At 35.6% G+C, this 15,042-nt stretch overlaps 1 protein-coding gene across 2 annotated transcripts in view; it reads right to left on the reverse strand.

Annotated features, from left to right (window-relative positions):
- LOC115449460 (monocarboxylate transporter 12) overlaps nucleotides 1-15,042 on the reverse strand; it is a 52,738-nt gene that overhangs the window by 36,851 nt on the left and 845 nt on the right. The gene's annotated exons all lie outside the window — the stretch shown is intronic.

The following is a 15,042-nucleotide window of genomic DNA, read 5'->3' on the forward strand; positions in this document are numbered from 1 at the left end:
AATCCTATCGTTGTTTTAGTGATAGACGTTGCTACCAATAACGATAATTGTACCAATATTTTATTGTGAATTCTGCAAACATAAATTTCATTTTAAAGGGCACTGTAGACCGTGTAATTATTAGGCATTAAAGATCTGAAGCCTGTATCGAGCACTCGATCTGGACTGCAACAGACCGATGATGATAAAAGAGCTTATATGCCAGGGTGAAGAATGTATAGTGTATACTTACCCTCAGACAAGTAAATTGTTCATTTAAAAATATCCAACGCCACTACCGAATATAAGAGTTGATGACTCCTTTCATTTACCTTTAATACTACTTCAAAAACTATTGAAAACTATAGCAATTAATATCAGCGATGAAGTTGAATATGAGAGCGAGCCATATTTACTCTAAAAAGTTACATCGTCGTCCGCAGCGAAATGAAGGATCGCTTCAAGTGAAAATAGGTTTAAAACTTTATCGTTTTCAACACTAACACAACCACTTCACCTTGCCATGAACAGCAGTGGAAAAATTATAAATTGAATTTTTAAAGCAGTAGATGGCACTACATTCTTCATTCTAATACAATTTAATATATTATGTTAATATGTGTCGCAGGAACACGCTGGATATCGCTGGAGCTGGACTCCGTTTTCGACAGGTCCGTCTAGAAATCTTTGTGGGAGGCTTATGTTCACCAGTGGACTTTATGTGGCTGATGATGATGATGTAATCTTACAACTTATTGCATGATCAATCGTAGTAGAGAGAGAAGTTTGATTCATTATAATTATTTAAATGCCTACTAATGCTTGTCAATGTTTAAATCACTGCTTTGAGAAAATACATCACGTGCACTTTTTTATCAAAACGTGAAAACCTGAGATTGTCGTCATTCTGATTAATTCCTAGTATTAAAGGAAGTCAAATATTCATGTGATAAAAAGTAAGTCAGTAATTTTTTTTGGGCGTACGTAAAACTGATAATGTAAAAAAGACGCATACATTCAACATTATATTAATAACACTATTATTGGAAAACCATATTCTCCATATAACCAAAAAAAACTCCTTAGAATGGAAATGGATACATAATGTGCAGGATTTAACTCTAGACTAGATTCTGAGAACTCTTACTCATCCCTGAAACTGAAAGTGCCTGTAAAAATAAACTTATACGGTACGTCGACTGTACCAGTCAGCCATAAAAGTAGCTTAATGAAGTCAAAATTCAAAACAATTTTACACATTAACTTCAATCGAAATACCATTTTTCTGTATCTAAAATAGGTGAACTCCTTGAAGTTTGTTTTAGTGAAGAAAATACCATTATTGATACTGACACAAGAATATTAAGCGATTTGAAATTTTCAATTTGTTCATATACTTTTGTAACTACACATATCTCTGTACAATAGTACGCATAATTTGCACGCTCTGACCAATATCCGAATCCATTCTATTATCGTATCAAACACCTTATCTACCTAAGGACGCATTGATTATCGCGGTACTGAATTTTTAGAATGCGGAAGGTCGATCCATGCTGATGGATACTCTACGGCCAAATAAGCATTACATTAAATAACTGCCTCGATTACGTAATTTACTACCTCTGAGGTCCCGAGTGCAAATCCCGGGTCAGGCAGTGATATTGGTTATAAGCCCATTATTAGCCCAGAGTAAAGATTTTATGGCAGATATGATAATAGGCCCACCCCTATCACATCGCGAGATGGCGCACACATGGCGAAAAGTAGGTGCCCTAGTTGCACCTCATCCCATCCCATCAGGGAGAAAGATAAGGTGTTGTATTGTATTCTCAATTTATATGTTTAGTAACTACTGTAACAAATCATACTCATGGGTTGTATGTCATCATGTCTATTCTCTACACACTCGATCAGTCGGGGAATCCCGTAATTATATACTGATTTAATGAGGGGTGTTGTTGATTGTAAACTATCGTAATACAAGTATTTATAAAATACTACAACTAGTATTCAACTCGGGTTAACACCCGACAGACATTGTCCCGTCTTAACTATGAATTTGCAGCGCGCATTCTGTCAATCGCTGACAGTTATTTCAAACAATTGAGTTATACATATAAAATTAATATTTTCGTTAAATTTTCTAATTTACCGCGCAATTTTTTGAATTTTTTCTTTCATAAGAATCTTCTCCTAACAAAAACAAACACAACAATAGTGAAATCGGTCTGTCCGTTCACACGTGATGGCGTGACCAAGGGAAATAGAGATTCATTTTTATATATATAGATACTGATTACAAAATAATTAAAAGAGAGGAGACAGGCTCAATTATAAACTACAATCTTTAAATACGCAGGGCGTTATGGCAACCACTTTAAAATATAGAACTAGGCTGTGATACTGGTACGACATGCATCTCTACGATAAGATAACTAAGCCATAATCAGTACAATCCCAAATTATTGTTAATTAGATATCATTAAAATGAATAATTATAATTTATATATTAACGCGATATTTATTCCTACGAATAGAATGCACACGACTCCTTCAGTTACGATGAACTACATTCCTGTATTTGGGCGAAAACGAATATTTTTGATCTGACTTTAATTTGTCTTCGCCGCCATTTATAATACTAGAAAAATGGTAAACGCACCACTGAACCTAATCTTTCCATTTGCAATCCTCCTTTACATTGCAATGGTTCCTGGCCTGAAATTAATCTAGCAATAATTTAAACCTTCACTCATAATTCCCATAAATCCAATTCGCATTATGTACGGTGGTATTTCCAAAAATAATTTTCATCTTGTTGTAAACGTATATATTATGAAATACGATTCTGATTAATTTTTATTTATAAAACAATGCCTTTGCTCGTTGTCATTAAAACCAAATTCGAGTGTATTAATCGACAGACATTATTGTCTGAAACAATAACGTTACAATTAAAAGTTCTATTTTAAACACAATAAAGTGTCCAACCGCTTATCTGTCACAACAATGGGCACTAGTAATAATTGTCACTATTCGCTTATCATGTTACGCAAACCCACACGTGTACCTAACAATAATTAAAAATACAAAGTACAGTGTAATAACATTATTTATAAGAACAAAGTACAATATTAATTATAAATTATCATTAGGCAGGCTAATATTGTCAGAAAACTCGTACACCTGAGAGTTTAAAGGAATTTCGTCTGTAGTCTATTAAGCGACATGTCGGTTGCTTCATGATACGATAAGGCACAAGTTGTGAGCAGACAGAAACCAGTGGGGACGAGGATGCGTATGTTTAAGTTGGAGGAAGTGAAGCCGCAATGCACATGTAAGCCAATAGACAACGAGCATCGGTTAAAGAACCAAACGCACGAAACATTGGCGCGTTGTACGTTAAACTGACCGATCACGAGCGTGCTCACGATTCTGTTACTGTAAGCATACATGACTATCCATAAACAGAAGAAATTGTTGAATTAGAAATATCTGTATAGCTTGGCATTGACTTGCACTAATTTTTAAATATATAGTTTGATTGTGGCCAATAATTACACTAAGTTCTATATATTTTACAATGAACACTTAGATGATCTCTGGTAGTGACAATTATAAGTGTCGCCACCGCTCCCTAACCATTAGCTATAATACCATAAGAATCATTGATGCTGCTTTGGCCTTTAAAAATAATGTTATTAAAAATACCATTCATTTTATGAGAACACCTTTATATTTAAAATCACTACATGACCTTGTATAACGAGATTCAATCAAATTCTGCTTCGAAGTCCGACGAATTCTGAATAATTTATTGGAACCGTTACACAAGAGGATTGCGAAACGGCTTCCGACTGAGTTTGGAACTTCAGTTTCCGAAGGCACATTTCCTATTAATACCTGTTGCTGAACCGAACAGACATAAAGAATTCAGCAGGTAATATTTCTATATTAGGAAATAACGTACCATCGCCTGTATGAAGATGTAAGCAGACAGTAAAGAATACATTTATTGTTCATACACGATAAATTTGTAGGAACACATCGCGAAAGTGAGCATACCATTATCTTTAGTCAAAGTTTTTGGTATCACGTATATCGAATCTAAAACTTACATATTGTTGATGCAGTCTGAGTATTCACCTCTAAAATTTTTCACTGGTCATATACTTCATGGAAAATGTAAAATTAATTAATTAGCTACAATCTTACATCACCGTGCACATTTACCTGCTGAACCAAAGCATTCGTCACAATTTGACAGTAAACCGACCGAAATAGCTATGACCCAAATCTGGCTCCCGTCTGTCTGGTTTCCCAGTAATCTGTTTAAACCGTTACACTTTATTGTACTAAGTTCGCACTAATAACTTACAAATTTGCATATTCCAAGCATAAGAGTGTTCCAATTTGAAAATTGTATAATGCAATTTAAGATAAACTGTTTTCTCGCAATAATAAATACTGTATTTAGGTATAAAGAAGTATTATATGAGGTATAGAAATAATAATCGTCATATAAGAAGATTTTCCCCCCTCACACCCACTACAACTCTTGCAAGCCAACATTTTATGACACCGAGCAGTGAAGCTCGGCGAGTCTCATGGTACACTAATTTGTCTTAATCCCGCAACGAAATTAATCAAATAAAAAGATAGGGAGGAGGTGGAAATATTAATCAACATGTTAGTGAGAAATCGATCAACACATAGGTGTGAGTGACAGATGATCTACGAAGCCAAAGCCAACCGACAGCCAATGTGATATTCGTTCTCTTTTTCTGTAGCTCGAGGTGCAATATTTACTGCAAAGTACTGCAATAATGTCTCCATCTTTATACAGTTGTACAAAATTACACTGCCGAAAATACGAAACATTGAACACAATTTGAATGAACTATCCGAAATTGCTGTGACCCAAATACCCGGCTCCCGTCAGTCTCAAACCCCCGGTAATCCATTTACACAGACCCTTAAGTCTTTATTATACCAATTTATATTGCATTAAGACGGCTGGAAGCCAGGTGTCGACTTGGCAAGGCTTTTGTTCGCGTCTTGCACTATTGATTGGTTCTTTAATGGTTTCTTTCTCTTATGTGTTGTGGAAATATAGGATATTTCAAAAGAGTGGTAATTCAAAAGACTAAAACTATGGTGTGCATGTCTAAATCAAATAATAAAAAGTCAAAGTAGTACGTCAAGATCAACCAAAATAGCCACACTTAGGTTTTATATAAAGTTATAGTAGATACATAGTTCTATGTATGTAATTACCGCTTGAATGGATGAAATATTAAAGTGATAATTGAAAAAAAAATAAAACGAGTCGTACACGGTACCATAGCAATAAATTTTCTGTAATGAAATTTTTTGCAGCCACCTGAAATGCGAAGATTTCAGTATAGTGTCACCAAGTTTTATAGAGTTATTCACAGGATATCTTCAAAAATATTATAATTGGGACCAGCTTTTTGCTATATTCAACACTAATTGCAAATTCTATACCACGGTAACATCTGCTACTTTTAAAAAAACATTTTCTACTTCCCCAACTTTAATGAAAAAAGTAGTTTTTCTTGTCATAAGTTACCAAATGTCCACCCAAGCGCTCACGTAAGTATAATAACATTGTTCTACGTGTATGTAGCATACTACATACCAATCTGTAAATACGTACAAATAAGACTTACATTTGCACAAAACCATGTCGCAAAATCACTCCAGGTTCACATTCAAGAGCCCCCCGATCCTCATCAAATCAAATTGACGATGGACCTAAATGATTAAGTAAATTGATACGTGAGTGACGTCACAAACTGCCCTAAATTCCCTCAGTACATCAAACACCGTTCGTACGTAGTAGAAATATCGTCTGACCCAAATAAGAGCTTAACGTTTAGCCCAGCACAATGGCTAATGAGGCTGGGATGAATAGTTTAGGAGAAAACTCTGGCTAAGTGAAGTATAACTGGCAGCTTGTTATTCTGTGTCGGATGTCTGTTGTGTGTAGGCAAATTCCAATTAGGAACTGTTTTTACAACACTAAGACTAGGCGAATGGCTGGATAGTGGATGCTTATGGAGTAGCAACACGGCCTAGATTTTTAATTAAAGATACTGCAAGGAATCGCACTGCACTTTTTACTCTGAGTAGATCACGAAAGCGATCAAGGGTCAGAATTGCTCCACACGATTAGTGAGATTGTCCTCACTTTATCATTGTTGTTCATTCTTGACGATCTGCCATGCATTCAATATTTTAGTAATTAGAGTATGTGCAGTCGAATGACTCACTTACTAGTTTTCTTACATTAATACGGTACACGATACCTTAAGACAACCTTAAGGACACGCTAGCACTCCGGAATTGGTGTTATTAAATTACAAATCTTTGTCGACACTCTCACATACATACATAAATACATAGAATCACGCCTCTATCTCATAGGGATAGGCAGAGGCTGACTGCCACTTCACTCGATTCTGCCTCACTCTTTTCGGTTCATCCAGTTTCATCAATCTTTCATTCATTCCCGCCGTTTTCGGATACTTTTAACCAGGCCTTTACTGAGACGTTCAGATAAAAATAAAATAAAATAAAATAAAAATGCTTTATTCATCACGTAGGCGAACATAGTTGCACTTATGATAAGTCAAGGTACATGAGAATATTCAATTATTACTTAATTAGATTAGCTTATATAAACAAAGACAATAAAATAAATGAAAAATATACTTGGTAAACAAAGAAGCCAGCTCGGGCTGGCAGGGAAGAAGAAATAAAATTATGTATGTATGTATTTTTAAATAAGCAATAAGGGAGAAACGCGTCGCGATCCTCACCGGTGAGGACAATAAAAGCCCTAACCTAGCTAACCTACCAGCCTTTCAATAACTACCTAAGCGATGACTACCCGAAGAAGAAAGGCAGAAAGAAACTCCGGGCTTTATTTTTGTCATCAATTGTCCATTCTTTTATAATATTGTTATTAAATATATATATTTTTTAATAAGTCTTTTCTATACAAAGTCTGATTAATTATATAAGCTAATACACGCACATCACCGTAAAAGTGCGGAGAAAATCCACATAAAAGTATTTAGCAATAACTAAAAATTAACGAAAAAAAAAAACAATAATACTAAAAAAATTATAAAAACTATGAAACAGTCAGTGTACAGCGTGCATACGCCTACATTTACAAACATAATATTTTCATTTAATATTTTGTCATTGTTTGATTATAAATTTTAAGGCTGGTGCAACAAAATGATCGGTCGGTCGTCTTTTATTAAGATATCTGACTTTCCAAGATTCGGTGCGTTCAACCCCTACCGGCTCATCCATCCACATTTACTTTATAAATCCTCTTTATCAATCTCCTATCATCCATAGTCTAAATATCATAGATAGTCTAACATCGTCCTATAAAAATAAACAATACTAGTAGTTACAAACAACTTATATAACGAACCTAATTACATCTTGATGGACCTCGACGTACAATAGACGCGACAAAAATAAGTCCAATTAGAGTCATTAGATCATGTAATGCCGCACTATGTCGATTGTCTGACCGCGGTGTCATCAGATCATTTGGAGCAATTGGCATCCATTACCTTTTATTGGTATCGAAACCTTTGGAAAATTCTAAAGCATTCTAGATGTTTATCTTGGCGAAGTAAAGCTTACTGGGCCTGATTTTATTTACAATGAAGTTTAAACATATAAACGATGAAAGGCGAGATATCCTCGACGGTCGCCAGACTCACAGATGTCTATCTTACTAGATATATCAACGAGATGAACGATGGAAATTGATTTTTATACTTGATGATCTAATATTTTGCATGATTACTATATATTATCAGTAAGCAATGGAGCGGTTAGGCCATTTTTTTTTAAGTCGATGGCAAATTACTCCTATATATAAATACTACTGACAGAGGATGTCACAAACTTCATGTTCTAATGTTGGAAACTTAACGTCATTTTTACGATATATAACGGTGAAGGGCGATTGATTTCGCCTTATAATATACATAGACATAAATATTTAGATAGCGTAAAATTGAGTTACGTCGCGGTATTTTATTGGTGATAAAAAGTTATGTCTACAAGATGGTCCTATTTTGCTTTCTTACTACACAAAATATACATAATATTGTTACGTTGGAAATTCATATTCGTTTCTTCTATTGAAATTCATTATCTTTGAATACATTTCGCTTGAATCAACAAATCACATAAATGTGTACAATAAAAGATTGTTTATTTTTCCTTAACAAAAAAAAATATTGCTGTAAACGCCCGAAATACAAATATGCGAATAGAAAAAATACAGGTGTTTATTAAAAAATATAGGTAAGTATTGTCCTATTATCTGATTCATCGTGGAATATTTGGCCAATGCAACGATTCACGACCCATTTCGATACGAATACTAACTATTATACCCCGTACATCTAAACAATGCTAGTGACTGCTTCCTTTTTAAGAAAATCTTCCTTTACCAACTTCATATAAATAAGAAACCCCATGGAATAGCAGTATTATGCAATGTTTAGGGAAAAGTAATATTAATGGTAATGCTGAGCTCAGCCTCTGTACCTACAGGTTTCGACAAGATCGTAATTACTGTATTTGTTTTAGGACGTACATTAATGATAACGACAAATTGCTTTATAAGTTCATTTCTTATACACATCTAATTATCCTACTTTCTCATTTATGAGTACCAGGACAGCAGACACTACGAGCAGTAAATCCATATTTAACCAATTACGCCGGTAAAAGTGAAAATGTAAGCAATAGACGGCCGTGTGAGATCAACTGCAGTGCGGCGAGATCGATAGCCGAGCCTATCGCTGAACTGGGATAGGCTCGGCCCAGCCAAGCTCCCAGCGAAAATGGCTAGGCAAGGAAAAATTAGATTTAAAGAAAACGAGGATTTTTTCTTTAACATCTGTACATGAGGAAGTTAGTGACCAACAATGCATTTGAGATAGGTCAGTAGGCATGCAGTCATGATTCTTCATGAAACTTTAAATATTTGTGATGTAAACTGTTTTACCGCATCATATATGTGACTGACATCATTTAATAAAAATACAACCGATTCCAAACTGCACATGATGATGACAGTATTTCGAGCATGTTGCAGAAATTTTTGTTTCCTTTTTTCGCTTCCAATCCACACCAACCTGCACTAAAAGATCCAGTACCGATTTACAACCCAAATACTACAATAGAGACGAGATCAATGCAGCCATATGTCATGCGGAATAGCATGTCCACTCTACTCGTAGAGCGATGAGTGTAAGTTACCCGCAAGAATGCCGAGACCGCAACTCGAAGCGTGCACCGCTACTGCCTACACCGCTTATCATTGCGTAATCTGCGGTCTACAGTTTATATTACCTTGGGACTGTAATTAACACTCATGTACTAATAATTTTATTTATAAATCGTTATTGGTTTACACTTTAGGCTGATTTGTCAAGTTGACTGAGTCGGGGTAGTTTCTGGTCTTTAAATGCTTTTGTAAACAAGATTATTACATTTTCATAGATTGGTATTACATAAAGCAATGTTAATTTAGTGATGTATAATATTATCAAAGTTATAATCTTCGAAATCTTCTAGCAAATAGTTAAACATGACCGTATCAGCATAAATTAACTCTGCACTATTAATGTTTCCACCTGTGTAGTAACAGTTACCACTGCCGACTGTTACGCCGTTAGATAAGCAATTTAATTATTCATTACATACGAAAAAAAATATGCAATTGAATACCTCTCAACTGTTACATGTAAAAATTAAAACGCTTCTCCAAAAAACAAACGGCACCAAACAAAGCCAATCGCACACGAACACCTCTTCGTTCATTTACATAACAATGAGATAAATAGAATATGAATACAAAACGATTTTAAAGACGCGTTTGTTGCCGATTTAATTTTATGTGATGTATATTAATGGGATTTTCATTTGTTGCAAGAAGATTTTTATCTATTTGAACAAAGAGACGAGATAACAATTCCAGTAATGGTAACAGCTTTGATTGCTTATAAACAGTAATATTAACTACCGGAGCTTAGAATCGCGACACGGCATGCCTGTTTTATTTTTATTATTGCTTTGAATGAGACGAGCCTGCCGTTCGCCTGATTGTAAGCGATACGACCGCCCATAAACAGTAGAAATACCATCCAACACCTTGAATTACAAAGTATTGTTTGGTATTTAACTGCGCTCGCCATCCTGAGACATGATATGTTAAGTCTCATTATGTCCAGTAGTTACACGGGCTACAATGTCCTTCAAACTGTAACAATGACTTCACACTGTTGCTTGGCGGCAGAATTAGACATTGCGGTGGTACCTACCCAGGCGGACTCACATATGAAAGACTTACCACCAGCCTCTGCAGTATATTCGTCATTCCAAGCCTGTAGGTTATTATCTTATAATGCTTAATAGTAAGAGTTCATCTTATACCTAGCTTGCTTGGCGGGAGAAATGGACAAGGTAAGAAGTAACTACCAGCGGCCTTATTTTCTATAACGATGTAAACTCCTGTCGCGGCCGTCAAAATAACTTGTGGCATGAAGACTAAGGCCTTAATTCCCATATATAGGAACCTAGTCAGTGTCAAACTTATCGGAGTCAACTGGTAATTAATTCAAATTATTAGTGTTATAATTATTATGTTCGCACGAGTTCACTGATGCGTCACTGAAGGCCGAATGAGTAGGTAGAAATGCATCTACGGTTGGCCGGCTTATTTCTTCAGAGTAAGTTGGCGAATAAGATTCAGAGCTTTATCAATCTGTTTAAGGCGATACCTCAAGGTCCATTTTCATACATTTTGTTTCACCTTTAATCTGGGTAACTAAACAAGTATTGGCAAGTAAAGAATTTAAATTCACGTCTTAACGACGAATCGGTAAACGTTATCTGGTAGAGTTCTGTTTGTGTTCAAGATTAATGTCGGCCATCTTTCTTTTCTCTACGAAATTTTTCACCTCAACCCACATAGTTGGCAATTAAGGCGATACCTCAAGGTCCATTTTCATACATTTTGTTTCACCTTTAATCTGGGTAACTAAACAAGTATTGGCAAGTAAAGAATTTAAATTCACGTCTAGTTAGTGATTAGTGATCATGGATATTTCGGCCTTTAAAATTTAATATGACGAAATTTTAAAGGCCGAAATATCCATGATTATTAATTATTTTTACGTTTTTCTTTCAACTGCGAGAACTAATCACTAACTAGACGTGAATTTAAATTCTTTACTTGCCAATACTTGTTTAGTTACCCAGATTAAAGGTGAAACAAAATGTATGAAAATGGACCTTGAGGTATCGCCTTAATTGCCAACTATGTGGGTTGAGGTGAAAAATTTCGTAGAGAAAAGAAAGATGGCCGACATTAATCTTGAACACAAACAGAACTCTACCAGATAACGTTTACCGATTCGTCGTTAAATCTTTCTGCCATCCACATTTAATGCATTTAATTTTAAACTTTTATGTTAGAATGCTGTTTTAAATGTAAAACCTTGATTAAGAAAATACTGCTTAGTACAAGATGGTCAATATGAAACATATTTTTTTTGCTTCTAAATATCTGATCCCAGCATAGATTTTCCTCGACCATCATGAATCCTTAATTTAAGAATACCACGCAAACAGTCCGTTCTTGGAGCATACTGCGTACATACGAGCAATATGGCCTAATGCCCGGATCGTCATCCATTGCAGTAAGAGCTGGATATATTTTTATTAAGGATCGGCAAAGGCGCATGAAATACAGCCTAAACATTTTGAGTTAAGTCGCATACATTAATCGCCACATCGTCTGTCTGTCTGATTTCCCATATTCCGCAGTACTGTGTGGGCGATCGCGCATTTAAAATCTAGTAAAATTATATCTCTGTATCTCACATATTCTAATTATCCAGCCGTTTCGAGCCAAATTTCACTTGTTTACATCTTCAGCAGTTTCCAAATGGACGAATCGTTTGATTTGGAGTGACGCAAATTGCTCGTGTTTGATGGCGAAACGTCGCAACCAGACAGTCTGGACATGGTCAGACGATATTACTTATTGTGTAAAAAATTTGTCAACGGGCCAAAGACGCATGCAGTATAAAAACTGGAAATATCTTTAACAAAAATCTTTAGCTAGTAAACGTAAGTAAGGATTATGATTCTTCATTAGACCGTTCTGTTATGACTTAAACTTAAATATTATTTATAATATGGCACTTTATTTTATAAAACATAGTGCCCCGCCGCAGTTGGCTGTCTAGACGCGATATACTACCGAACCGACTTCGATCAAATTTAGCATGGAGATAGATTGAAACCCCAGAAAGAACATAGGCTACTTTTTATCGCTGGTTATATATAACGGGATTTCTATTCCGGAAAAACTCTTTCACATCAGCGATATGTATGTACTACGTACTAGATCTGGAGTTCCGAACACTGTGTGAAGTGCAGTTCAACTGAATTGTACTGCAATCCGGTATTGGTTGCCATTTTACTTATATTCTATTTAAAGCACTTTAGCACTGCATGTTTAAAGTTTGGTTAGACGAAGATTGATGTTTTAGCGCTACCGCGAACTTTAGTTGTAACTCCAGATTATGAACAAATTGTTTATATTATGGAAGTTCGTGTCTATAGAATATACGTCGATGCTTTCACCCGCTCTAAGCTGAAGACACATGAAAATCTGTTTCAGCTCGCAGTTACAGACGTATACGTTTATAGTTACAGAGGACTCTGGCAACGGAGAGTAAAGTAAAGTTAAACAAACGTGATCATTTGAAACTATTGGTACACATTTAAGTATCCATAAGACGTGCTACTAAATCTATATTCTAAGTTCACACTACCCAATTTTTTTTCTCTAGTCTCAATATACTTGGAATTGCGATAGGTTAATTACATATCCCTTTAATAGCTTCATTTTCTAATATTTCAGGACAAAACACACCCAGGGAAGAATTCCATGTTTCTGAAGCGACCGCCGATTTCGGTTTCTTATCTAAGCTGGCGTTTCTTCTATCTTTGACAGTAGTCTACATGGCCTCCAGGGCACATAGGAGGATCTAGCGAAAGTCTGATTAGAACATAGATTGCTGTCAATATTTACAATACGCCCGACCCATACAACAATATAGTTGCTTTCGGTGTCTACAGCAAATGAGGGTATCGCCCTGTAGCCCAAGGAGTCTTTTGCAATTTGGAGATAAATTGAGAGGCAACTTCTAAAAAGGAATCCCAGTTTGCACACCATTTTGTTACATGTTTATTTTGTTAAGCATAGGTGTGAAAATCATTATCTCCGGATAGTAACACAAACTAGCCTCTGTTGAGTGTGCGACGTAAGTTTAGTAGACTTGAAGACCTGGCATTTTGCCAAGGTGACGAACGTCATATACTATAGCGAATCTATAAAACCATCTTCTACTTACAATTTTACTAGCCCAACTCATAAAAACGTTGAGGTATGCGGAAATGTAGTGAAACAAATGACTTCTATTCTCCAACTCTTACTTGATATAGTATTTTATAGAGGAACCTTAAAGACCGGAAGACTTCCATGCATGTTTGTATCGCGGGTACAGAGTGTGGGCCTAATGCGTCCTAAGTGATCAACACGTTAATCATTAGTCATCAATGAGTTTCCAGCATTTCAGTAAGAAATAGGTTCGTCTTTTGAACGTTCCTAAAACGAAGGTCTGGAAATACAGCAAGCAAATAGTCCTACGGGTGCAATCGGCGAGGAAGAATTATCGCAAATCACACCGGCGAGAAACCTACCAATCACGAGTGGATCGAAATTGCTACTTATGCAATTACAATAATTTACATGTCTACACAGTCGCATAACTTTGCTGGCCTTAATCGCTTTACCGTTCAAACAACAATATTCTTAATAAGGTATTTTCTCCATTGTAACAGTGACTGTCTGTTCTATATTTAAAATTCAAACACACATCATGCATATACCCGAAGGGTTAGGCAGTGGTGCAACCAGGGCATTCACTTTCGCCTGTGTGTTTCGTCCCATGATGTGATAGGGGGCGAGTATATCGCCATATCGGGTAAAAATTCTAGAATCCGATCTGATAGCGCGAAAATTACTTTACCCGATCCGGGATTTGAACTCTGGACTTCAGAGTGTTATACTGAGGCAGGGTATGTTTACATTACACATACTACGGTCTGTAAATAAATTCTCGAAGCACGTGGCACGACGTCCGATTCGCCTGTATAAGGTATTCACTGTTTTTTGCATTATATTGTGCTAGACGGAAATCGTAGTAATTGGAAGTACCTACTACATAGGCATTTGTCGCCCACGAACGGACGTGTAGAACTTTATAATGATTTCTTAAAATTACGCAATTTTGAGACATTGAAATAAAACTATTTTACTGATTTTTTTCGCAGTTATTTTATATAATCATTTTCTCCCGACGTTTTGCAAACTTTGCAGCCTTCATGGTCACGGGGCGGACTGAGATGTTAGTCAAAACCGCAGTAAAATCCGACAAATAATTTTATTTAAATGTAGATCTTTGTTGAAATTCATCGTGCAATACATTAACTTTACAGCTAATAGTTGTTGCCAACCCTGAACATGGACTATAATCCCTTACGGCACAGCCAAGCAAATGCCATGACATATCTTTGATTACACAAAATCAGGTGTTAACGTCGTTTTTTTGTCGAAACAAATATTGATTATATGTCCTTGTTTATTCAATTTCATTTGATTTTTTTCTCATGGACTTATTCGTTAGTACGTATAATTTTAAAATTGTAAATTATTTCGTAGAATTTTTTATAGTTAATATTAAATAAGTAATTCATTATGAACAAACGTATCTTATCACAACGCGCTTTTAGAAATAGAAAACGCACGGTGCGTGTGTGCGTGTTGACATCTTGAATGCGTTCTAACTTCTAACCTCAAACATGTACATTTCGTAATTTGTAATATATCAGAAAACGATATTATGAGAGAAT

The sequence above is a fragment of the Manduca sexta genome, chromosome 12 (assembly GCF_014839805.1).
Source record: "Manduca sexta isolate Smith_Timp_Sample1 chromosome 12, JHU_Msex_v1.0, whole genome shotgun sequence".
NCBI classification, from domain to species: domain Eukaryota; kingdom Metazoa; phylum Arthropoda; class Insecta; order Lepidoptera; family Sphingidae; genus Manduca; species Manduca sexta.